We start from the raw sequence: 27735 nt of genomic DNA on the forward strand, positions 1-27735 counted from the left end.
GCTTGGCTGATCTCACTTAACATTATGTTCTCCAGGGCTTTCCATCTTCTTTCAAATGATATAATTTTGTTCTTCTTTATCGCTGAATAGAATTCCATTGTGTGTATTTCCCACAGTTTTGCTATCCATTCATCTGTTGATGGTGATCTGGGTTGGTTCCATATTTTGGCTATTACAAATTGTGCTGCTATGAACATAGGTATGCATATGTTGCTGTAGTTCTCTGAATTCAACCCCTTTGGAAAGATACCCAGGAGTGGTATAGCTGGGTCATATGGTGGATCTATTCCCACCTTTCTTAGGAATCTCCACACAGATCTCCATAGTGGTTGAACTAGTTTGCATTCCCACCAACAGTGTAAAAGAGTTCCTCTTTCCCCACATCCTCGCCAGCATTTGTTGTTATTTGATTTTTTTATGCTTGCTACTCTGACTGGGGTTAGATGGAATCTCAGTGTAGTTTTGATTTGCATCTCCCTGATGGCCAGTGATGAAGAACATCTTTTCATGTATCTATTAGCCCTTTGTATCTCTTCTTTTGTGAAGTGTCTATTTAGTTCATTTGCCCATTTCTTGATTGGGTTGTTTGTTTTGCTAGTGTAGAGTCTTTTGAGCTCTTTGTACACTCTGGATATTAGCCCCCTATCAGAATGGTGGCTGGTAAAGATCCTTTCCCATTCTGTAGGCTTCCTCTTTAGGTTATTGATAGTTTCCTTTGATGAGAAGAAACTTTTTAGTTTGATGTTATCCCACTTGTTTATTCTTGCTTTAATTTCCTGAGCTTTGGAGGTTTTGTTGAGAAAGTTACTGCCTGTGCCAATATGTTGTAGTGTTGAACCTATGCTCTCCTCTACTAGCTTCACAGTCTCAGGTCTAATTTCTAAGTCTTTGATCCATCTTGAGTTAATTCCTGTGTTTGGTGAGATATAGGGGTTTAGATTCATCTTTTTACAAATGGTTAGCCAGTTCTCCCAACACCACTTGTTGAAAAGGCTGTCTTTTCTCCAGCGTATGTGTTTGGCCCCTTTGTCAAAGATTAATTGACTAAAGATGTGTGGGTTTGTTTCTGTGTCTTCTATTCTAATCCACTGGTCAGTATATCTGTTTTTGTCCCAGTACCATGCTGTTTTTACTACTATTGCTCTGTAGTATAGTTTGAAGTCTGGGATTGTAATGCCTCCTGCGTGTTTCTTGTTATTGAGAATTGCTTTGGCTATTCTAGGTCTTTTCTTTCTCCATATGAAATTCATGATTGATTTTTCTAGGTCTCTGAAGAATGTCACTGGTATTTTAATGGGAATTGCATTGAACCTATAGATCAGTTTTGGCAGAATGGCCATTTTGATGATATTTATTCTGCCTATCCATGAGCACGGGAGATCTTTCCATCTTCCAAGGTCTTCCTCAATTTCTTTCTTTAATGTTTTATAGTTTTTGTTGTAGAGGTCTTTTACATCTTGGGTTAGGTTTATTCCTAGGTATTTTATTGGTTTTGAGGTTATAGTGAATGGAATTGTTGTTTTTATTTCTTTCATTGTGGATTCGTTGTTGGCATAAAGAAAAGCCACTGATTTCTTTAGGTTGATTTTATAACCTGCGACTTTGCTGAATTTGTCAATCAGGTCCAGAAGTCTTTTGGTTGAGTTCTTTGGGTCTTCCAGATAGAGGATCATGTCATCTGTGAATAAGGATAATTTTAATTCCTCTCTTCCTATGTGAATTCCTTTGATTTCCTTCTCTTGTCTGATTGCTGCAGCAAGAGTCTCAAGGACTATGTTGAAAAGGAGTGGTGATAGTGGGCATCCTTGTCTTGTTCCTGACTGTAGCGGAAATTCTTGCAGTTTTTTCCCATTCAATATAATGTTGGCTTTGGGTTTGCAGTATATTGCCTTAATGATGTTGAAGTACTTTCCTTCTATCCCAATTTTTTGCAGTGTTTTTAACATAAATGGGTGTTGGATTTTGTCGAATGCTTTTTCAGCATCTATTGCTATGATGATGTGGTTTTTGTTCTTGATTCTATTTATGTGGTGAATAACATGTATTGATTTGTGTATGTTGAACCAGCCTTGTTTTTCTGGGATGAAACCGACTTGGTCATGATGTATTATTCTCTTGATATAGTTTTGAATGCGTATAGCTAGTATTTTGTTTAGAATTTTTGCATCTATGTTCATTAAGGATATTGGTCTTTAGTTTTCCTTTCTTGAGGTATCTTTATTTGGTTTGGGGATTAATGTGATACTGGCCTCATAGAAGGAGTTTGGGAGAGTTCCATCTCTTTCAATTTCCCGGAACACGTTATGCAGTATTGGTATTAGTTGTTCACTGAAGGTTTTGTAGAATTCAGTTGGGAACCCATCTGGGCCTGGGCTTTTCTTTGGTGGAAGAATTTTTATTGCCATTTCTATTTCTTTGGTTGTTATTGGTTGGTTTAGGCTTGCTATGTCCTCTTGGCTAAGTGTAGGAAGGTTAACTGTGCTTAGAAATCTATCAATTTCTTCCAGGTTTTCAAGTCTATTGGAGTATAAATTTTTAAAGTAGTTTCTGATAATATTTTGAATTTCTTCACTATCTGTGGTGATATCTCCTTTTTCATTTCTAATTTTGATAATTTGAGTTGATTCTCTTTTTCTTTTGGTTAGGTTGGCCAGGGGTTTATCAATTCTATTAATCTTTTCAAAGAACCAACTTTTTGTTTTATTGATTCTCTGAATTGTTTTTTTGTTCTCTATTTCATTTATTTCTGCTCTAATTTTGATGATTTCTTGCCTTCTGCTGGCTTTGGGAGTAGACTGTTGCAGAATTTCTAGATCCTTGAGTTGTGTCATTAGGTTCTTTACTTGGTGGTTCTCCGTCCTTTTTATGTGGGCACTCAATGCAATAAACTTTCCTCTTAGTACTGCCTTCATGGTGTCCCATAGGTTTTGGTAGGTTGTGTCTCTGTTTTCGTTTGTTTCCATAAATTTCTTTATTTCTTCCCTAATTTCTGCTCTTACCCATTCGTCATTCAATAGAGTATCATTCATTCTCCATGAATTTGAATACTTTCTTTCAAGTTTCCTGTTGTTGATTTCTACTTTTATTCCGTTGTGATCTGAAAAGATGCAAGGAATTATATTACATTTTTTGAATTTGCTGGTATTTTCTTTGTGTCCCAGGATGTGATCAATTTTGGAGAAGGTTCTATGGGCTGCTGAGAAGAAAGTGTATTCTGTAGTTCCTGGTTGAAATACTCTGAAAATGTCTATTAGGTCCATTTGGTTTATGGTTTCCTTTAGTTCTAACACGTCTTTACTCAACTTTTGCCTTGAAGATCAGTCCAGTGGTGTGAGAGGCGTATTAAAGTCTCCCAGAATTATTGTATTTGGGTCTACTTGGGATCTTATGTCCAGAAGGGTTTGTTTTACAAATGTGGTTGCACCCATATTTGGGGCATAAATATTTACTATCATTATATCTTCTTGGTATATTGTTCCTTTTAGTAAAAGGAGGTGCCCTGAGTCCTAAATTATTTTAAGAGTGAAAGGGACATTTAAGATTATTTAATCCAAAATTTTCATGTTTATGATGTGAACTAGCATCTCTATTTAACATAAAAGTCACATCAGATTTCTTCCTCCCAGCTATTTTGAGTTTCTGGTAGATTTGATGCTATTTAGTAATGCCTAAGACACAGTGCTGGGCACTAAATATTAATTTCCTAAAAATGTTTAATATACCATAAAGTAGTCTTGCAGCAATAATATATTTTCTATAAATTTCTGAGCAGTATATTGGTTAGGGTTCACTAGACTAACAAAATTCACAGGATGTGCATATGGTAAAAGGGTATTTATCAAATCGGCTTACAGTCCATGGCCGTGAAGTCCCAGGTGGCCACCTGCACAAGGAGAGCCAGAGAAACTAACAGTGGTCAAGCAGCCCAAGAGACCTGGAATCTCAGAAAAGGAGCGACCAATAATGCAGTCTCAGTCAAAGATGGAATGTCCAGGAAACTCTCCAGAGAAACAGTAGTGAAAATTTCAGTTCAAGGAGCTGAAGGCTGATATCACAGGTGACAGCAGACACACTTTTCTCAGGAAGAACTACACATACATTCACATAGCTTTCTCCTTTTTTGTATCCAGGTCCTGTGCCATCAGAACAGTGCTGCCTACATTCAGGGCAGGACTTCCCCATCAACACACCCAAAGTCACTCAATCTTTGGTGTTCATAATGTAGTCAAGTTGACAATCCGGATTAACCATCACAGCTGGTAAGATTTACTTGTATCAGCAGTATACCTCATTTTGGACACTTAAATTAGCTTTTATTCACACCAAATGTATATAACAGAAAAATATAGGTTTTATTAGAAGAATGTTTTTTCTCATTTCCTATTATGAAAAAAATTTAAATTCACAGAAAAATTGAAAAGATAGTATGAAGTTTTCATGTCTTTACTCTGCTTTTCCCAATGTTAACATCTTATCTAATTATGATAAAATGATCAAAACCATGAAATTAACATTGGTACAATATATTAAACTTTAAGATTTATTAATATTTTATGAGTTTATTGTCTAAGTCTTTTTACATCATTATCAATAGAAATGACTATAAATTTAGTGGTTTCTTCATTAAGAATTTTAATAATCTTTTTGGTAATAGCTAATAGCTATTTTAGTAGGCAGGAGGCACTATCTCATTGTGGTTTTAATTAGCATTTTTGTAGTGTTCAGAGATGTTAGTTGTTTTTTAATAAATCTATTGGTCATTCATATCTTTTTTCTTTGTTTTAGTTTTTCAGAATCTAAAAATAGAATTATCATATAATTCAGCATTTCTTCTTTCATTTCTTAAAGAAATATCTGTTCAGATATTTTATTCATTTTTAATTTGTGGTGCTGGGAATTGAACCAAGGGTCATTCTACCTCTGAGTTATACTCCCCAGCCCTATTTTTTATTCTTCATTTTGAAACAGGGTATGACTAAGTTGCAGAGTGCCTCACTAAGTAGCTGAGGCTGGCTATGAACCTAGATCCTCCTGTCTCAGCCTCTCAAGTACTGAGATTACAAGCGTGCACCACCACACCTGGCTACTTTATTCATTTTTTATTGTGTTATGGTATTACTATTGAGATGTTTGGTTTCTAAATACATGATAATATTAATCCCTTATTGGATGTATGGTCTGCAGATAGTTTCTACCAATCTGGGTCCTTTCTGCAATCTGTGGCTTCCTTTTATGTACAGCATTTTATTTTTATGCAATTTCATTTGTCTACTTTTATTTTTTGTTGACCATGGTTTTAGAGTCCTATGTTGTGAAGGTTTCCCCATACATTTTCTTCTGATGGACTTATTGTTTTGTGTTTTACATTTAAGTTTTTGTTTATTTTTGAACTGATTTTTGTATATAGTGTGATATGAGTATAATTTTATTTTTCTGCATGTAGCTATCCAGTCTTTTCAACACTATTTATTGAAGAGACTATTATTTCCCCATTGTATCTTCTTAAAAATCTTTGTTGATAGTAAATACTTGGTTTATGGGCTTTCTATCCCATTCTGTTGGTTTATGTGTTTGTTGTTGAGCCAGTACCATGTTGATTTGATTATAATAGCTTAATAATATATATGGAAAGTTTGGAGTGTGGTGTCTTCAGTTTTTTCTGTTGTTCAAGATATCTTTGGCTATTCAGGGACATTTACAGCTTCCTGATAACGTTGGGAGTGTTTTTCTATTTCTATGAAAAAATGATGTTGAGATTTTTTTCATAGGATTTACGTCAAACCAATAGATCACTTTTGGTGCTAAGGACATTTTGACAGCATTATTTCAATCTATGAACATGGATGTTATTCAATTTATTTTTGTCTTTTTCAATTTATTTTCACTGTAAAGGTCTTTTATCTATTTAGTTTTATCACTAATAATCAGGGAAATGAAAATTAAAATTACGGTGAGATATTACTTTGTGGTCGTTAGGAATATAAAAAAGTCTCATAGAAACAGTAGAAAGGTGGGTACCAGAGGATGGGGGAAAGATGGGAAAAGGAAAGATTCAAAGATACAAGAGTTTAGTTTAACTTGGGGGAAGTAAGTTACAGTGATCTATGGCACCACATGGTGAACACAGTTAATGAGAGAAGAAACCTGAAGATTGCTAAAATAGATTTTTAACATTATTATCATAAAAATGATAAATTGGCAAGGCAGTGGAGATATAATTAGCTTGAATTAATCTTTTTTGTAATGTATGCATAGATCAAAACATCAAATTGTATTCCACAAATATAAATAATTAATAATTGATTAAAATAAGCAGTGATGCTTTTAGAACAATAATATGACCACTTTAAAATATCTAAATTTTATAAATTCTAAATTTAAGATTAAAAAGCCTTTTTTCTTTCCTGTTTATTTTTAATTGATACATAAAAGTATCCACATTTATGGAGTACCTGAGATGTTTTGATATAAAATTATATTGTGCAACATTTAAATCAGGGCATGCATATCTCTCTCCTGAAAAATTTACCACTCTTTTTTCAGTTTTTTAGCTTTTTTGCAGTATCATTAAAATCATTAAAATCACACTACCATGCCACCTTTTTAGGGTGGAATTATCATTAAAATCACACTACCATGCCATAGAGCACCAGAACTTGTTTTTTTTCTATTTAACTATAACTTAGTTAAGTTATAGTTAAATAGACCAATATAGTTAAATTGACCAATAGTGCCTCCTTTAATGATTACATTTATTTTTTACTTTTTGCCAACATATTAATTTTACATGATAAGGGGGATCAGTGTGATATTTTGAAACATGCCTACAGCATGCATCAATCAAATACATCCTATATCCACGGTGATTATAACCTCTGCATATGAGAGAGAACATGTAGTACTTGTCTTTCTGATTCTGGCTTATTTCATATAGTATACTGTTCTTCAATTCCATCTATTGTGTGGCAAATGACAGGATTTTATTCTTTATGGCCAAATAATATTCTACTGTACATACACACCATATTTTCTTTAACCATTCATCCACTAAAGGGTGCCTAGGATGAGCCTATATCTTTGCTATTATGAATAGTACTTTAATAATCACGAGTGTGCAGGTATTTCTCTGTTTTTCCAGTTTCATTTTCTTTGGATCTATAGCCAGAAGCTGGATATATCTGGATCATATGCTATATGTAGTTTTTAGTTTTTGAGGATCCTCCAAACTTTTCTCCATAATGACTATACTAATTTATGCTCCCATTAACAGTGCGCAAGAGTTCCTTTTCTCCACATCCTCATCAGCTACTGGTTTTTATTTATTTTTTATATTAGTCATTATAACTTGGGTGAGATGATACCTCCTGATAGTTTTGATTTACATTTTCCTAATGACTGGTGCTATTGAGCATTTTTTTCATATATTCATTGACCATTTGTATTTCCTCTTTTGAGAAGTGTCTATTCAGATCACTTGCTCATCTTAAAATTGGATCATTATTATTTTTGTTAAGTCTTTTGAGATTCTTCTTTATTCTGGGATAATCCTATTGTCAGATGAATAGTTGGCAAATATTTTCTCCCATCCTATAACTTATCTCTCCATTTTGTTCAATGTTTTCTTTACTATGCAGTCTTTTTTTAGTGTAATATATAATTCTATTGTCTATATTTTTTTTGTTTCCCATCATTGAGTGTCATATTAAAAGATTTGCCTATACTATTATCTTGAAGTTGGTAAAAACAATTATCAAAGTTGAAATTGTTTTTTCTTTTCCTTTTGTTTTCTTTAGTAATTTCAGGTCTTACATTTGTGTTTTTGATCCATTTTGAGTTCAATTTTGTACAGGGTGTGAGAGGTGTCAAGTTTCAATCTTCTTCATGTGGCTCTCCAGTTTTCGCAACACTATTTTTCAAAGAAGCTAGGCTGTGAAGATGGTGATGGCTGAGGCCACAGCGGTGACAGCTGGCAGCAGCCAAATAGGACATGTATTCCTCTGAGAAACTCCAGACAACAGATTTTTGTTTAATATCTGATTGGGACAACATACAGAGACATTTCCAGCCATGACTTCCTACTTAAAATATAAGAGAGAAGAGAAGGACCAAGATGGCGGTGGCAATGGTGCTGCTGGCCAGTATTCAGGAGAGGCAGACAGATCCAATCTAACCTGCCTTGAACTGTTGGAGAAATCTCCCCCAAAATAGACTGCCTCTGCCTACATGCTCAGGAATTCTGGACAACATACTATGTAAGAAAAATGCTTGGGAGGAAAACCAAGATGGCAGTGGCGGTGGCCCTTGTTGGGGTCTGCTCAAACTGCCTGACAGAACTTCCGACAAATTAGCTACATGTAGCGCCAAACCACCAGATGACAGGTAGCGCCATGTGCGTTGGCCACCTGTCAAAACTTCCGATGAATGGGCTACATGTAGCGAAGGCTGGAACTTCCGATGAGACCTGCAACAGATAGTGCCGAATGGATGCAAGGGGGCATCTCTTTGCCCCCGCTACCTTTAGTTTGACAGATTAGAATAGTTTCCTGACTGGAAAATCCCCCCTTGCTTTTTGCTATAAATTGGGTTGCCTAAAAGAGAATAAACGAGATCTTGCTTGACAAATCTCCCAGCTCCGTGTGGTGATTGGGCCGTTGGTGCTTACCTTCCTGCTTAATCCCCGCCACTGTCGGGCTGGCCCCGACAGGCCCGTATTTGGGAGAGGCTGACAGATTCAATCTAATCCACTATGAACTTTTGAGGAAATCTCCCCAAAAGTATACTGCTCCTGCCTCACATGCTCAGGAACTCTGGACAGCATACTATGTAAGAGGAAGGTTCGGGGCACGTCAGAGGGAGCCCTGCATAGCTGGGTCAGCTGGCATGTCACATGTCCTACGAGACAAAGGCACTCCTGACTGCCATGCTCCTCGGTGCTCCGAAGGAGGCCAGAGTGTGCCCGGAGCAGCAGAACCCGCTCTCCGTGTGAAGCTGTGGGTCTTTGCTCTTGGCGGGGAGATAAAACCCATTGCTGCTAAGTACTTGGGCCCCTAACTTTTGCAAAAGACATGTACTATTTTCTTTTAATAAAAAATATTGAAGAGGGAGGAAGATGTTGATGACCACAGCCACAGTGGTGACAGCTGGCAGTGGCCAAATAGGATATGCATCCCTCTGAGAAACTGTGGACACAGATTTTGGTTTAATAGTTGATTGGGACAACATATGGAGGCATTTCCAGACATGACTTCCTATCTGAAATGTTGGAGAGAGAGTGGAAAATGGTGGAATTAGAGGCAAGAATTTCATTACTAGTTTTATAGGAATTGCTTTGAATCTCTAAATTACTTTGGATAATATGGCCATTTTAATAATATTATTTCTTCTAATCCATGGACATACAAATTCTTCTTTTTCTTTTTAAATTTATCATTATTTTGTAATTTTAATTATAGAAATGATTCACTTCCTTGGCTAAATTAATTTCTATGTTTTTATAGCTATTGCAAATGGATTTCTTTTATGATTCTTTGGTCAGCAATCTTAATATTTATGTATGAAATGCTACTCATTTCTGTATGTTGATTGTTGTATTCTGAAACTTTACTGAATTCATCAGTTCTAATAATCTTGGTGTATAGTCCTTGGATTTATTTATAATATTATTATCTTCAAAAATTATTTGACTATTTCCCTTCCTATGTCAATACTTTTTTTTTCTCTTGCATAATTTCTTTGGCTAAAACTTCCAATATATATTGAATAAAAGCAGGTGGAAGCCAGGCGTGGTGGCGCACGCTTGTAATCGTCGTGCTTGGGAGGTGGAGACAGGAGGATTGTGCAGGTTCAAAGCCAGCCACACTGGCTTACGAGACCCTGTTTCCAAATAAAATGTATAAAATAGGTAGAGAGTGTAGCCCGGAGTTAGAAGGGTTTCCAGGAACCCCAGTACCACCAAAAAAAAAAAAAAAAAAAAAAAAAAGAAAAGGAGGTGGGATGAACATACTTAACTTGCTCCAGATTTTGTGGTGTGTGTGGGGAAATTTTCAATGTTTTTTCCTACTTAGTATGATATTGGCCATGGGTTTGTTATATGTATCTTTGATTTTGTTGAGGTACAATTACTCTATATCCAATTTCATTCAGGGTTTTCATCATGAAGAAATGGTAAATGTTATCAAATGCCTCTTTTTGCATCTCTTGAGATGATCATATGACTTTTATCTTTCATTCTGTTGTTGTTTATTATATTTATTGATTTGTGTATGTTGAGCTCTACTTGCATCCCTGGGCTAAATCTAACTTGATCAGGGCTAATAATCTTTTTATGTGTTGTTGGATTTCATTTGCTAGTATTCTGTTGAGATTTTTTGTGTCTATATCCATCAGAATTACTGATCTAAAGCTGGTTTTTATGTTGTATCTTTTTCTGGCTTTGGTGTCAGGGTAGTGGGCCTCATAGAATAAGCCTGGAAGAGTTCTTTCCATTTTATTTCTTTGAAATACTTTGAGATATATTGACATTAGTTCTTGAAAAGTTTGATAAAACTTAGCAGTGAAGCCATCTGGTCCTGGAATTTCTTTGATAGGGTTTTTTTTTTTTTAAATTACTCGTTCAATTTCACTACTTATTGTCTATTTAAAATTTGGATATTTTCATGGTTTCTTTTTGGTAGCTTATATATATCCATACATTTATCTACATTTTCTAAGTTTTCAAATTTGTTAATATGCAGTTTTTTGATAATTGTTTCTAATGATCTTTTGTTTTTCTATAGTATCAGCCGTTTCATTTTTTACCACATTTATTTGGCCCGATTTCTCTTTTTCTTAGTCAACATAGCTAAAGATTTGTCAATTTTATCTTTTCAAAACACCAACTTTTCATTTTATTGATTTTTTATTGCATTTTAAGTTTCTATTTCATTTATTTATGCTTTTGCCTGCCTGCCTTCCTTTCTTTCTTCCTTCCTTCCTTCCTTCCTTCCTTCCTTCCCTTTTCTCATTGAGTTTGGTTTGCTTTTGCTTTTCTAGTATTTTGAGTTGCATCATTAGCTTGTTTATTTAAAATCTTCCTTTTTAAATGTAAGTTTTCCCTGCAATAAACATCTTTTTAGTACTTTTTTCCTGTGTACCATAGTTTTTCACATAGTTTATTTTTATTTCTATTTATTTCAAGACTTTTGTGTGTGTGTGGTATTGGGAGTTGAACACAAGGCATTCTACCTCTGAGATTTCCTTCCTTCCTTCCTTCCTTCCTTCCTTCCTTCCTTCCTTCCTTCCTTCCTTCCTTCCTTCCATGTGATACTAGGGATAAGCATTCGACCTCTGAGCTATACCCCCAGCCTTATTTGATTTTTTAATTTTGCAACAGAGTCTCACTAAGTTGTGGAGGGCCTTGCTAAGTTGCTGAGGCTTGTCGTGAATCTGCAACCTGTGATCTTCCTGTCTCAGCCACACAAATACTGAAATACAGGTGTGCACCACCATGTCTGGCTCCTCAGCCATTTTTAAATTTTGAAGGTGTCTTTCTATGTTACTGTATGCTGGCCTTGAACCTGTGAGACTCCTTTCTCAGCATTTTTAAATTTCTCTTTTGATTTCTTCAATGATGATCAATCATTTGTTGAGCCTTGCATTAAGTTTTTATGAATTCATATAGTTTCTAAAGTTTCTTTTATTTGTTAATTTTGAGCTTTATTTAATTGTCATCAGAGAATACATATGATATAATTCTGATTGTTTAGAATTGTTGAGACTTGTTTTGTGGCCTAATACATGGTCTATTCTAGAGAATGTTCAATGAGATGAAGAAAATGTATGTTCTTGTAGCTATTGGATGAAATATTCTATAAATGTCTCTCAGGTCTATTTGATTTATAGCATAGTTCATCTCTATTTTTATCTGTTTATTCAATGAGATGAAGAAAATGTATGTTCTTGTAGCTATTGGATGAAATATTCTATAAATGTCTCTCAGGTCTATTTGATTTATAGCATAGTTCATCTCTATTTTTATCTGTTTATTTATTTTTTATTTGGATGATTTGTCCATTGTGAAAGTGAAGAGTTAAAGTCGGCCACTATTAAGGAGGGAATGGTGGCCCACACTTGTAATCCTAGTACTCAGGGGGCAGAGATAGAGGATCACAGATTCGTGGCCAGTCTTAGCTACTTAGTGAAGCCCTTTGCAACTTAGTGAGACCCTGTTTCAAAATAAAGAATAAAAACTAGGGCTGGGGATATAGCTCAGAAGTAGAACACCCCTGGGTTCAATCCCCAGTACTATAAAAAGAAAAAAAAGTGTCTGCCATCAATATTGCATTGGGTCCTCTCTCTCTCTCTCTCTCTCTCTCTCTCTCTCTCTCTCTCTCTCTCTCTCTCTCTCTCTCCTGTCTAATAGTGTTTTATAAAATTAGATGGTCTGACATTAGCCACATAACACTTAAAATTGTTGTGATTCTAGTGGTTCGTATATAGTGACCTACTTTTTCTCTTTTATAGTTCTTTATAACACATTATTTCCTAGTAGGCAACATATTATTGGGTTTTAGTTTTACATCCATTTATCCAGTCCTTTAACTGGATAAACAATTTACATTCAAGGTGTTATAATATATACGAAGGCCTAAAGGCTTCTTGTACTTGTCTGTCCATACTTCCCCCAGGATTAGGAAGTTTTTACCTATTACATGGAGTATGTTTTCTGTCTTTCACATTTTCTTTTGTTTAATAACACACACACACACACACACACACACACACACACACACACTGATTTCCCTAAGTTCTTGAAGGTTCTTTATATTTTTTCCTTATTTTTGTTTTGTTGTCTGACTGAGATATTTCAAAAGACCTGTCTTTGAATTCAGATATTATTTGATCTAGTCTCTTATTGTGTTTTTATTTGACTTACTGTGCTCTTCATTTCTTAGAGTTATATTTGGTTCTTTTTCAAGATCTCCTTATCTTGGCTCAATTTCTCATTCATATCCAGCATTGTTTTTCTGATTTCATTTAACTGTATTATCTTGGATGTCATTGAGCTTCTTTCTTAAAATACTTTTATTAGTGCATTATAATTATGCATCATAATGAGATTCAAACTGATACATTCACATTATTTGGTTTATTTCCCTCTGTATCCTCTTGAGCTTCTTTATAATTCTATTAAAGTCTCTTCTAGATATTTCATGAATATTCTCTTTGCAATCTGCTGCCTGTGTTCTTTTGGAGGTGTCATATTACCTCACCTTGCTTTTTCATATTTTTTATGTTCCTATGTTGGTATTTGTGTATCTGGTGGGTTATTTATCTCTACTTTCATGGAGTAACCTTCACAGAAAGTGAATTTTACTTGAGCATGTCTCAGGGTGTCACTTTAGCATGCAGTGTTGGCTTTGGTTTCAACTAGGTACTATAATGTAGTTTCTCTATAGCTTCTTTGGCTACGATTGATGTTTAGTTTCTGTTTGAAGGGACCCCTGAGGCCTTTCTTACAAAGAAGATTTAGCAGTGATGAGTTCATTTGGCCTTTGCTTGTATGAGAAAGACTATTTCTCTTTCATTTCTGAAGGATAGTTTTGATGGGTATAATAATTTTGGCAGTTTTTTCTTCCAAAACTTTGAATATATTATGCTATTCTCTCATGGCCTTCAAGGTTTCTGTTGAAAAAAAATCCACTGTTTCTCTAATGGGGATTTTTTATATGTAATTTGATATTTTACTCTTAGTGCTTTAAAAATTCTCTATCTTTGACTGTTTACAGCTGTAGCAACTTGTCAAGACCCTTGACAACGTGGCAAGAAATTGTTTCTGGCATTAAAAATTAAAAGGATTGGGTATATGGCTTGAAGGTATATTGCCCCTAGGTTCAATTCCCAGTACACCTATTGCCCTCCCCCCAAATTACCCAGATCATGAATTGTTTTTCTGATTTTATTAAATTGTTATTTTGTATTTCCTTGTATCTTGCTCTATTTCTATAAAGTCATCATTTTGAATTGCTTTTCAGGCAGTTTATAAATTTCTGGGTTTTTTTGGGTCAGTTACTAGAGAACTATTCCTTTTGTGATATCATGTTTTCTGGATTTTTTCTGTTTCCTGTATCCCTGTATTGATGTTTGCATATCTGGCAGTACAGTCATTTCTTTTAAACTTTAATAGAGTGACTTTCATAGGAAAAGACTTTCAGAGAGTGTTGGACCTGAGGTTCCCAGTTGGGAAGGGTGCAGTGGTTCTAGTTCCATGTGGGCACAGGGACATAATCTCTTTGCAGCTTCTTGAATTATGATGAGTGTCTATAGCAACAGTGTTCTAGGGTATAATCCAATCCAGGACATAGGTGCTCAAAGAGGCTGTGAAGTTATATTCCTGGGCTTAGGTATATATATGCGAAACCACCATAGCACCTGGGACATGCAGTGCAGGTTCACATTCCATGGCACAAGTGGATGTGTTTTCCTGACCTGAAATTTGTTGCCTTGAGACATACCCAGGGGCTGGTGTATAGCTGTGGTTCAGATCCCTTGAGGACAGGGAACAGAACTGGCATGACTCATAGAGAATGGGTGCTCCAGGAGCTCAGGCTCTGGGGAGCAGAAAACAGCTTCAGTTTTGGACTCAGAACCAACAGAATGCTACAGTGTGTTGGGATCTGAGCATGAGCCATCATCCAGTGGCAACTCTGGACCTTCGCAGTAGAATATATCAGTAGTCCAGAACTCAAAGCCAGTAGCAAGGACCCAGGAATATTAAGATACCACTGTGGATTGGGCCCTGGGGGGGCAAGAAGTTCAGTAATGACAGGCAGGGCACATCAGCTTCTCAGGCTGTGGAGAGACAGTCTGGCTATTATGGCTATTCAGCTTAAATGATGGGGAGGTAAAGTTCAGTTCATGTTCTGATTCTGTAGAATATGAAACGCTACCTCTGCTCAGCCCCAGAAAGTATGGCTACCTGAGTCAACAGAGCCTCCAGTTCCTAGAGGTAGGGGCACTGAATTTATGGGGCACAACTGCTCTAATATGCTGGATCTTCAGAGCCCAGGGAGCTAGGTGCCTAAGCCATGATAAGATGGTGGGACATGACTGCTCTGGTGTGTTGGAGGCTTGAGATCTCTGGAGAATTGGGTGCTAGTTCCTCTTGGCCCTGAGAAAGGGGTGGAACTAGAATGGGAAAAATGGAGACAGCACATGGAAGCTTGATTCTCTGGGCAGAGCAAGCAGCAGCTCAGCTCCAGCATGGGGTGCTGCCGGTGGGAGTGTTGCTGCTGTGGTAGAACCTCAGGGATGGGGTATATTGTGACTGTTTGCTCCCAGAGCAGAACACACTATAGCAGTGGCTCTGGTTTCAAGATGGTACACTGAAGTTGCAGCATGGCCTGGGTGGCTGGGTATAGCATCAGCTCTTCTCTGGAATCACTCAGTGTGTGGATTCAGGGTAGCTCCCTCTTCTGGGCTCAGTGTGTGATGAGTCCAAGAGAGCCAGTAAAAGATCACAAGTGTCCTCTATGTTGGTGTTGATGAGGGTTGCTGGGGTTTTTCTGCTTACTTTTCCCCTGCAGGAAGGGGTCCCTCCTTGTCTGCTCTGCTCCTGACTGGAGGGTGGCTGGCAGATACAAGATGTTTTCTTCCTTTCCCTAAGCAGCTATTTTGTGCTTTTGCACTGTATAGAATTTTTGCTTTTCCTTTGCAGTGCTCTGGCACTCTCTGTAGTTACTTGTGTCCAAATGTGGCCTGTTCATTGCCTTTTTATATGTGTGGGGAGAAGGAGCACTAAGAACTTCTAATCAGTCCTCTTGCTGGTGTGATTCTCAACTCCTGTTTAATTTCCTAGCTTTGCCACCAGGAGAAACTTTACTTAGTAAAATTTTGTATAACCATGATAACAATATAACTGGCACAGTTTTTGTCTGATCATCATTTTGTAATACATTGGCAGTGTCTACATCAAGGGCAGTTCATACTGGTATGGCAGTTATGTTAGTTTCTAGTGCTAGGATGTTATTATTAGTGAGTAAGCAAACTCAATTTGTCAAAAATAATGTAATTACCAGAACTGTGAGGAGATGGTCCATTGAATTTAAATAAAACATTTTATTAAGAAGTGAGAAAATACTGATCTATCAAGCATGTAGCATTATGATTTGTTTAATGGAGATCCTTTTCCTTTTTCCTCCCTTTGTTCTTCCCTCTTTTCTTCTTTCCTTCATCCCTAACTCCTCCTCAGTAAAATCTTTAAAAACATTATGTTGACACACACAAAAAAGAAAAACAGCAAGCTCCTTCTGATTTCTTATTCTTAAAGCAATTTATTTTGTAAAGAATTACATGCAAAATGTCTTCTTTTAAAACCTTACAGTGTTGTGTACATATATTAAAATTGGAATGATACAAAGAAGAATGAAACCTTATGGTGTTAAACCATTAAAGCTTTACAACGCCCGGCGTGGTGGTGCACGCTTGTAATCCCCACACTTGGGAGGCGGAGACAGGAGGATCCTGCAAGTTTGAAGCCAGCTGCGCTGGCTTAAGAGACCCTGTTTCCAAATAAAAAAGTATAAAAATGGGCCTGGGAGTGTAGCCCAGAGGTAGAAGGGCTTCCAGGAACCCCAGTACCACACACACAAAAAAAATATTTACAACATAAATAGTGGTTTTTTTCCTCTTTCAGATTCCAAAGGACCCCTTCCTGTTTTGTTCCTTTTTTTTAATCCCTTTCTTAAAAAAAATTAAAACTCTTTTAATTATTTCCTTCTAATTTTTCCAAGGCAAGATGTATATCTAGTTTATTCTTTGAACAGCCTTCAGTTGACTTGTTTCCATGGTAGGACTTTGGCTCAATTTTCTTCTTCTTGCTCATCTATTCTAATTTTACCTCAGTTTAAAAATTGAACTCATAATTATTCCTTTCTACAGTATGATTAAATACTTATTTGCTGCCGAATAATTTTGTTTTTAATTTATTGTTCAAAGTTTTGTTTATTCTGGAATTCATAATTACCTCATTTAAAAAATTTGCTTTGTTTTGTGTTTTAGAACATGGGTAAAATGACATTTCAATGCCAAACAATAATTCTGGAAAATGACCCCTTTTAATACACTTTTTACAGTCAGCATTGCCATATTTTGTATCAGCCCCATACGTTTTCTTGTAAACATCTTTACTACTGTGGTTGGTCTCCTGGTACATTTTCCACTGGCTGCTCTTTTAAGCCACTACATAGCTGTTGCTCTGAGAAGTCCTTTCACTTTTCTTCAGTTTAAGAGCCTCGATTCCCTGAGCCTCTTTCTCCCTCAGCTTCAGTTTGCTTCCTCATTTTGGGAAGTCACATTCTCCACTGATGTTCTGTGAATTGGTGTATAGGCGCGATTCATTTGCGCAAGTTTATATGCTTTTATTGATCGACTGTCTGGCACAGAATTCTTGGTTAAAAATTATGTTGGATCAGAACTTTGGAGACTTTGATCTATTAACTTTCAGTTTCTAGTATGGCTACTGAAAAGTCTAATCTTTTTATTTTATTTTATTTTTTTATTGGTGCATTATATTCATACAACTTATTGGGGTAAAAAACTTGTGTGTACAAACATGTACTCATCGCTGATTTAACCCCTACCCAAATACCACCCCATTCCCTCCCCGCCCCTCCCTTCCTTGCTTGGCTTAGTGATTGACTTCGATATGTTTAAGTACATTGTGTGCTTTAGAGATTTTTCTCTTCCCCCTCCGTTCTCTTCCTTTAGGTTATCTTGTTTGCTCCTCTTTTCTCCCTAACTCTCACATATTAGGGAAAGCATCTGATTTCTTATTTTTTGTGACTGACTAATTTCACTTAGCATAATGTCCTCCAGTTCCATCCATTTCCCTGGAAATGACATAATTGAGTTTTTTTTTTGATGGCTGAGTAAAATTCCATTGTGTACATATCCCACAGTTTTGTAATCCATTCATCTGTTGATGGACATCTTGGCTGGTTCCATAGTTTGGCTATGGTGAATTGTGCAGCTATGAACATAGATACACATGCATTAGTTTGGTAGTTTGGTTTCTTTTCTTTTGGGTAGATACCCAACAGTGGTATTGCTGGATCAAATGGTAGGTGTGTTCCCATTCTTCTGAGGATTCTCCATACTGTTTTCCAAGTGGTTGCACTAATTTGCAATCCCACCAACAATGTCTTAGAGTTCCCACTTCTCCACATCCTCGCCAGCATCTGTTGTTGTTTGTGTTTTGAATGATTGCCATTCTAGTTGGAGTTAGGTGAAATCTCAGGGTAGTTTTGATTTGCATCTCTCTGATTGCCAGTGATGTTGAGCGTTTTTTTCATGCATTTATTGGCCATTTGAATTTCTTCTTTTGTGAAGTGTCTATTTAGTTCATTTGCCCATTTTGTTATTGGATGCTTTGTTTTCTTAGTGTTGAGTTTCTTGAGTTCTTTGTATATTCTAGATATTAGTCCTCTATTGGAGGGGTAGGTGGCAAAAATCTTCTCCCATTCTGTTGGCTCTTGATTGAGGTTCTTGATAGTTTCTTTTGCTGAACAGAAGCTCTTCAGTTTCATGCAATCCCATGTATTGATTCTCCTTTTAATTTGTTGTGCCTTTGGGGTCTTATTGAGGAAAAGTTTGTCTGTGCCTATGTGTTGTAGTGTTGGACCTATGCCCTCTTCAAGGAGCTTCAAAGTCTCTGGTTTAATTTCCAAGTCTTTGATCCATCGTGAGTTGAATTTTGTACAGGGTGAAAAAGTGGGATTAACATCCAATTTTCTGCATATGGTTAACCAGTTTTGCCAACACCATTTGTTGAAGAGGCTATCTTTTTTTCCAGTGTATGTTTTTGGCCCCTTTGTCAAAAATCAATTGGCTGAAAGTGTGTGGGCTTGTTTCTGGGTCTTCTATTCTGCTCCATTGGTCTATATATCTGTTCTTTTGCCAGTACCATGCTGTTTTTATTACAATGGCTTTGTAGTATAGTTTAAAGTCAGGTATTGTGATTCCTCCTGTGTGGTTTTTGTTACTGAGAACTACCTTGGCTATTCTGGGCTTTTTGTTATTCCAGATAAATTTAAGGACTGATTTTTCTATGTCTGTGAGGAATGATCTTGGTAGTTTAATGGGCATTGCATTAAATCTGTAGATCACTTTTGGGAGGATGGCCATTTTAATGATATTTATTCTGCCAATCCATGAACATGGAAGATCTTTCCATCTTCTAAGATCTTCTTCGATTTCTTTTTTCAGTGTTTTATAATTTTCTTTGTAGAGATCTTTTACCTCCTTGGTCAAATTTATTCCTAGGTATTTTATTTTTTTGTGGGAGATCCTGAGTGGAAGTGTTTTCTGAATTTCTTTTTCAGTGGATTGATGGTTGGTGTACAGGAAAGCTTCTGATTTTTTAAGATTGATTTTGTATCCAGATACCTTGATGAATTTGTTGATCAGTTCTATAAGCCTTTTGGTTGAGTTTGTTGGGTTTTCTAAATATAGTATCATGTCATCTGCAAATAGTGAAAGCTTAAGTTCTTCTTTTCCTATTTGTACTCCTTTGATTTCCTTTTCTTGCCTTATTGCTCTGGCTAGAGTCTCTAGTACTATATTGAAGAGAAGTGGTGATAGTGGACATCCTTGTCTCGTTCCAGTTTTTAGGGGGAATTCTTGAAGTTTTTCCCCATTTAATATGATGCTGGCAGTGGGCCTGTTGTAGATTGCCTTAATAATGTTGAGATATGTTCCTTCTATTCCAATTCTCTGCAGTGCTTTTATCATAAATGGATGTTGAATTTTATCAAATGCTTTTTCAGCATCTATTGAGATGATCATGTGGTTTTTGTCTTTATTTCTGTTTATATGATGAATTACATGGATTGCTTTTCGTATATTGAACCAGCCTTGCATCCCTGGGATGAACCCTACCTGATCGTGATGAATGATTTTCTTGATGTGGTTTTGAATACGTGTTGCTAGTATTTTGTTTAATAGTTTTGCATCCAAGTTCATCAGAGATATAGGCCTGTAGTTTTCCTTCCTTGAACTGTCTTTATTCGGTTGGGGTATTAGTGTGATGTTGGCTTCATAGAATGTATTTGGGAGAGTCCCGGTTTTTTCTATTTCCCAAAATAGTTTGAGTAGTATTGGGATTAGCTCTTCTGTAAAGGTTTTATAGAATTCACTTGAAAAACCATCTGGTCCTGGGCTTTTCTTTGATGGTAAGCTCTTTATTGCTATTTCAATCTCTTTGATTGTTATTGGTTGGTTTAAGTGTTCTATATCTTCTTGACTCAGTTTAGGAAGGTTGTATTTATCTAGGAAGTTGTCGATTTCCTCCAGATTTTCCATTTTGTTGGAGTATAGTTTTTCAAAGTAGTTTCTGATAATCCTCTGGATTTCTACGCTGTCAGTAGTAATGTCTCCCTTTTCATCCCTTATCTTTATAATTTGGGTTGATTCTCTCTTTTTTTTAGTTAGGTTGGCTAGTGGTTTATCAATCTTGTTAATTTTTTCAAGAAACCAGCTTTTGGTTTTGTTGATTTTCTGTATTGTTTTTTTATTCTCTATTTCGTTAATTTCTGCTCTAATTTTAATAATTTCCCATCTTCTGCTGGCTTTGGGGTTCAATTGTTCCTGCTTTTCAAGGGCTTTGAGGGGTGTCGTTAGGTTATTTATTTGAAGATTTTCTGTTTTTCTTATGTGAGCACTCAGTGCTATAAATTTTCCTCTTAATACTGCCTTCAAAGTGTCCCAGAGGTTTTGATATGTTGTTTCTTTATTTTCATTTGTTTCTAGAAATTTCTATATTTCACCTCTTACATCTTCTATGACCCATTCTTCATTCAGAAGTGTGGTGTTCAGCCTCCACATGTTTATGTTGTTTCTCTGGGTCTTCTTATAGTTGATTTCTAGTTTCATTCCATTATGGTCTGAAATGACACAGTGAAGTATGTAACATTTTTTAAATTTGCTAGTGATCATTTTGTGTCCCAGGATGTGATCTGTTTTGGAGAAGGTTCCGTGAGCAGCTGAGGAAAATGTGAACTCTGCTGTAGTTGGGTGAAATATTCTATATGTGTCCAACAGGTCCATTTGGTTAATGGTGTTCTTTAGTTCTGAGACATCTTTACTGACCCTTTGTCTGGAAGATCGGTCTAGTATTGTGAGAGGTGTGTTGAAGTCTCCCAGTATTATTGTGTTGGGATTTATGTGTGACTTCATGTCACAAACAGTTTGATTTATGAAAGTAGCTGCCCCTACGTTTGGGGCATAGATGTTGATTATTGTTATTTCCTCTTGCTGGACTATTCCTTTTACCAGTAAAATGTGACCTTCTTTGTCTCTTCTAATAAGTTTGGGTTTGAAGTCTAACTTGTCTGATATCATAGTTGCTACTCCTGCTTGTCTTCGAGTACCATTAGCATGGATAACCTTGCTCCAGCCCTTTACCTTGAGTTTGTTCCTATCTTTACTTGTAAGGTGTGTTTCTTGTAAGCAGCAGATGGATGGATTCTGGCTTTTAATCCATTTTGCCACTTTATGTCTTTTTATTGGGGAGTTGAGGCCGTTTACATTCAGTGTGATTATAGAGAGATAAATTTTAATTCCCAACATGTTAAGATCTTATTTCTGTTTGAGATACTGTTTATTCTTCTTTGCTTAGTTGTCTGCTGGATGGGAATTCTTGTTTCTTTGGTTCTGGCGTGTATTACCCATTTCCTCTTTGCAGTTAATCTCCTTGAGTACTTTCTCTAGCGCTGGTTTTGAAGACATAAATTCCTTCAGTTGCTGTTTGTCATGGAAGCTTCTTATTTCCCCATCTAATTTGATGGATAGTTTTGCTGGGTAGGAAATTTTTGGCTGGAAGTTTTTTTCTTTCTGAGTTTGGAATATGTTATTCCATGCCCTTCTGGCTTTCATAACTTGGTTTGGGAAGTCTGGAGTGATTCTAATTGGTTTGCCTCTGTATGTCACGTGGCCTTTTGTTTTTGTTGCCTTTAAGATTCTCTCCTTGGCTTCCACATTAATCATTTTGACAATTATGTGGCGTGGGGATCCTCTTCTTTGATCCTGTCTAAAGGGAGTTCTATACTTTTCCTGGACCTGTGTATCAACCTCTTGCTCTATGTTTGGAAAATTTTCTGCTATTACTTCCTTGAAGAGATTGTTGATCCCTTTGGTTTCACCTTCTTTTCCCTCCTCTATTCCAATTATTCTTAGGTTAGCTCTCTTATAATGGGCCCATATTTCTTCAATGTCAGATTCCTGCTGTCGGGTTTTTTTTTCTAAATTAGAAACTATGCGTTCATTTTTGGAATGGTCATCTTCAAGAAGCGAGATTCTATTCTCCATGTGGTCTAATCTGTTGTTTATACTTTGAATTGAAGCCTTCACTTCATTAATTGCATCCTTTATCTCTTTTTGACTCTCTCTAAATTCTTTTCAAAAGTCCTCTATTATTTCTAGAGTTATTTTCCTAATTTGATCTTCTAGAGATCTTTGGATTTCTGTGTTATCAGATTCTGATGTTGTGGGGTTGTGGGCATTCACTCCTCCATTGTTATTTCTCTTTCCCATGATTTTGGAAGTTTGTGCTTTCTCTGGGTTCTTCCCTGAGTCACTACGAGTTCACTTGAGATGTTCTGGATCTCGAGTCTGTGGTATCTCAGTCACCACTACTCCTTTACTGAGTTGTATCACAAAGTCTCAGACCCAGGGAGTCAATTGAGGCTGCTTAGACCATGGGGGGTGCCAAGTTGGGCGTTCTCCAGTGGGGAGTTGTGACTATGGTATGATATCTCTGCCACTGCCACTCCCCCACTGGGCTGCACTGCTAAAATCTCTGAATCAGGGAGACTATCTGCGCAAGTCCCTGGGAGTGCAGTACTGGGATTTCTCCCCTTGGGGCCGCAATTTGACTCACGTTTGTTGAGTGCGCTGATGGAGCTGTAGTGAACTCGGTGGATTCGCTGCTGCCGCCACTGGCAATATGGCACCACTGCCACGCCCTCGGCCGTGATGTGGCCTATTTCTTCTCTGGTTTTGAGCTCCGCTGAGTCCCTGCCAGGTGTGCTGTGCCCGGCCCTTGGGAGCTTTAGACGCTCCTTGCACCGGAGAAACTGCTGACTGCCACCCGGCTGTTCAGCAGCGGCTTACCTTGGCTCGCTGTCCACCCCTCCTCTCAGGCGTCTGGTGGCTGGTTGTGTGGGTTGGTCTAGGGCCGTCTGGTGAATTCGCCGCTGCCGCCAGCAGTAAGACGCTGCTTCTGCATCCTAGGCCGCGAGGCCAGAGTACCTCCTTTCTGGATTTGAGCTCTGCTTTGAGTCTCCCTCCTCTCTGGAGCCTGGTGCTGCTAGGGGAGATGTAAGCCGCACCACTCCGGCCGCTCTGCGCTGTGGCTCAGGCTGATCCGCACCACGTGTCTGGCCGCTCTGGCCTCTCTGGCTGCTCTGCACCGCGGATCCAGCTGCTCCGCACCGCGGGTCTGGCCACTCCGGCCGCTCGGGCGGTTCCGCGAAGCGGCTCTGGCTGCTCAGGCTGCTCTGGCCGCTCCTCTCTGGCTGGTCTGGCCACTCCGCTCGGCTGCTCCGGCCGCCCCGCTTCGCGCCGCAGCTCTGACTTCTCTGCGCTGTGGCTCTGGCTGCTCTGGCTCCTCCGCTGCTCCGCGCCGTGGTGGGCTTGGCCCTTCGGGCTGGTTTTTTTCTGGTGTCTTGTTTTTCCAGCCCTTTTTCTCTGTCCCTTGTATTTACCGTTTTTATTTCTTTGCTGGTGGTGTTTTCTGGCTCTGAAAGGCACTGGTTTTGTGGTAATAGAGTTCGATTGTTAGCGGGACTTGTAAGTGCCGCTTTCCTCGGTCGCCATCTTACCGGAAGTCTCGAAAAGTCTAATCTTAATTATGACCTTATCTACATAGACTTTCTTTTTCTGTAAGCTTTTGAAAGAATAACATCCTATCTTTCTCTGTATCATTTTTAATTTTTAATGATGTGATCTGTTATGGCTATTTTTCATTCATTCTTGTCAGAAATAAGCCCTTCCACATGGAAATTCACTTATGCAGTTTTAGGGGATTTTCTTGCATGTGTTTAAAAAGTTCTCTTTATTATCCCATATATCCTGTGGGATATTTCTGTTAGTCAGATGTTGGACCTTCTGAATTGCTCTTGCCTTTTCTATTGTTATTTCATTGCATTCTAATTTTTACTTTTTTAAGAACTACCCTCAAGTTCTTCCTCAAGCAGTTTCCTTGCAAGTCTCATTTTGGCCTTCATACTTTAATTTTTAAGAGTTCATTGTCATTTACTTCTAAAAATATTAGTTTGGAGCCGGGTGTGGTGGCACATGCTTGTAATCCCAGCATTTGAGAGGCTGAGACTGGAGGATCGCGGTTTAGGGACAGCCTCAGCTGTTTAGTGAGGCCCTCTGCAATGTAGTGAGACTTTGTTTCAAAATAAAGAAAAAAAATTGGGCAGGGGTATAGCTCAGAGGTCAAATACCCCTGGGTTCCACCCCCAGACAAACACATACAGTTATAATTATAAAGACTTTTGAGTATGATTGTTTTAACATAATATAACACATAGAGATCTACTCCTATAGTGGTGCCTGTCAGTAGTTTATTTTGATGGCTGAGTAGTATTCCATTGTATATGTGACTTTTAATCTTTATCTTGTTTTCCTTTTAGGGTTTTTTGTTGTTGCTGTTGTTTTTAGCTTTATTATTTTTGCTTGTTTTTATGAGTTTCTTTACAGGTTTAGTGATCTTTGGGCTTTTATCTTTTTTTTTTTTTTTTTTTTTTTTTTTTTTTTAGTGAAGTCTTACACAGAAAGACTCAGAATTCCTGTGAGTGTGAATGGGTATGTGTGTGTGGCTGTAGGGTGATGAGGTTGTCAGCTATTTTCCATGAGAACACTAACATGTTATTTTCTATAGATCATTTCTCTGGGAGAAATAAGTTTCTTGAGAAAAGAATCCTTCAACACTTAAGCTTTTCATTAGGACCTTCATTTTCTTCTGTAGAACAACATTTTTTAGAAGAGAGACTAAAATTTTACTTAGGCGGTATAGACATTTTAGGGGGTTGGAAAGCCTACAAGTGACCAAAGAGTTATATATAAATTCTTAAATGTAAAATTCTTTTCCATATGTCTTATTAAAATCCTAATCCTGAATGAGGGAGTTAAGAGATTTGAAAAGACAAATACCCATTCTGATAAGATAAAATCCTCACACAATGAGGAAAATAAAAAATTCGTTGAGTAAGCAATGTTGTAATTAGAAACATGCTTCTCTATTATGTATTAATTAAAATTTGTTCATGGCTTTTATCAAAATATAAGAAAAGATAAATAGAAGGAAACCAAGGTAAAAATTCTGACTAAACTTTAGAGTATTCTGTTTGTCTGAATATAATTGTCTATGAATGATTCCTACAAGATAGGATCACCCTATTGGTGGCTTGCTTCCTTTGTATTACTCAACATGGTCCTAAATTGATTTATTGTGTTAGATTGGAGTGTTTTTTTGGGGGTGTATAGATGCCTGAGTTTGACACAATACAGCATTAATTATTGCCAAAATTGCTTCTATTTGTACACTGCTATTAGGTGGAAAATAAAAATGTTGGAGCTATTACTTACATTATTTAAGTAAGTCCCAGATCAATAAATAGAGAATTACATATTTGTAAGGTTTTCATGACCCTTTGGCACTTAACTCAGCTATTATTTCCTTGGTGTATTCTGTAAGGTAAGGGAGCAGCAAGTGTTTTCTTTGTATGCTACTCAAATTGGGGAAAATAAGGCTTATGCAAGAACTCAAGTGCCTTTATTTAACACACATATATCTATAGTATTTGGGATTAGTTGTGGATTTCTTTGAATCTCAGTGACTTCCAAGTTCCTTGAGAAAGCTTGAAATTCTAATTTAACTGCTTATAAATTCAATGGAATAGCAAATAAATAATTTAAAGGCAAATAAAACTTATTTCTAATTAATACATTTATTATTATATATTATACAAAATTTCAAACTTGTGAGTAAATGTTCCAGAAGTTAAAGCTTGCATATTTTTTTTTTTGGGGGGGGAGGATTTAACCCAGGGGCATTCTACCTTTGAGCTATACCTCAGCCCTATGTTTTATTGATTATTTTAAAAGAGGGTCTCATTAAGTTACAGAGGGCCTCACTAAGTAGCTAAGGCTGGCCACAAATCTTTGATCCTCCTGTCTTAGCCTCTCAAGTACTGAGCTTACAAGTGTGAGCCACCACAGTATATTTGGGTACACAACTTTATGTTGAAGTTGGGTGCTGTCATATGTAAGTGAATTTAAATCTTTTGTTACCAGGTAGTAGTGTTGGAAAGAACCATGAAAAATTTTTATTTGCAAAGTAAAACAGAAGTCAAGAAAATTCAGTGGACTACTTGTTTCAATTACTATGAGCTTATGTGCTTAAAATACTTTTCTGCTTTTCTAAGCTTCCAACTAAAAAATGCTCTCAATGATCTTCATAAATTTCCTCAATCTGAAATTGTCTAAAAGTTTAAATGTGGCTAATTTCACCAGTAGACCTGCAGTGTTTTTTGAAAGAACAAATACCATGAAACCAGTCAAAGAAACGGAGCCACATGACTGTGGAGTGATAAACTGGAATAGTTGTCTTAGGAACTAGGCAATGATGCTTCTTCACCTTCTGGGAATTACTGCTCTGTGTGACACTGTTTTCAGGTACTTATTAACTTCTATCATATGTAAAACACAACTTAATCTACGGCCTGTAGTTCCAACAAATTTAAGATTAAATTGATATATACTAATGAATAGCAGGAAATAGTAATCTATTAGAGGTAGGAAAAGTGTTGCGATATAATGTGAGAAGCTGAGCCTTATAGTCATTAGTTAATTATACTAATTAGGTGACAGAAACTGTGGAGTACATCATGAATCTTTGATAGCTATTTGTTTCTTCTATTCCATCATATATAGACAGTACCTATTTTATGTTTAGTATGCTTCACAATGTACTTTATTTTTTCAGAGACGAAGACAGAGATTTATTTAGGAAAGTGGGAGATTCAAGGAAGGATATAGGCCATCTCAAAAGGGAGAGAGTAGTTTGAGGTCTTTATAGTTCTTATTTTATAGGAGACTCCCATGAAGAGGTGTGTAGGGGTGCACTGCAGAAGTGGGGGTCGGGACTTCCTCAGAATCTTCAGATTCCAGACTGCAATGGGTGGTGGGTGGGCAGCACCTGAGCTTCACCTTCCTTATGGATTCTTGTTTACTAAGCTTCTCAGAAATCTCAGGTGAAGAGAGAGGCCATGATGAGTAAGCCTGTGGGCCTATATTTAGTATTATCTTTCTTACTTGTCTTATTCTCCATAGAAGAACTTGATATGCCTAAATAATGCAGTAAACACGTATGAGCATATAAGAGGCCATTCTAAATAAGATAAACATAGAAAAATCATGGGTATCTGATGCTCTTAATGTGTACAGGATTAGAACAGTACTTTGGATGACCTAAATTGGGATCTCAAAGTAGAATTCCCAGCCTTTTGAAGCATGAGACTGTGAATCTTTGACACTAAATGCAAATTATTTGTATGGGTAACTTTTGGGGGATATATAAATTTTATTAGGGAAAAGTTTAAAACTAATTGTTTGGATACCATACACTTAAATGTCTACAACAGCCAGGAAAGTATAATAAATGCTTAAAGTGGTACACAGGGTAAGAGGCAA

The sequence above is a fragment of the Muscardinus avellanarius genome (genome assembly GCF_963383645.1).
Source record: "Muscardinus avellanarius genome assembly, chromosome: 7".
In the NCBI taxonomy this organism is placed as follows: Eukaryota; Metazoa; Chordata; class Mammalia; order Rodentia; family Gliridae; genus Muscardinus; species Muscardinus avellanarius.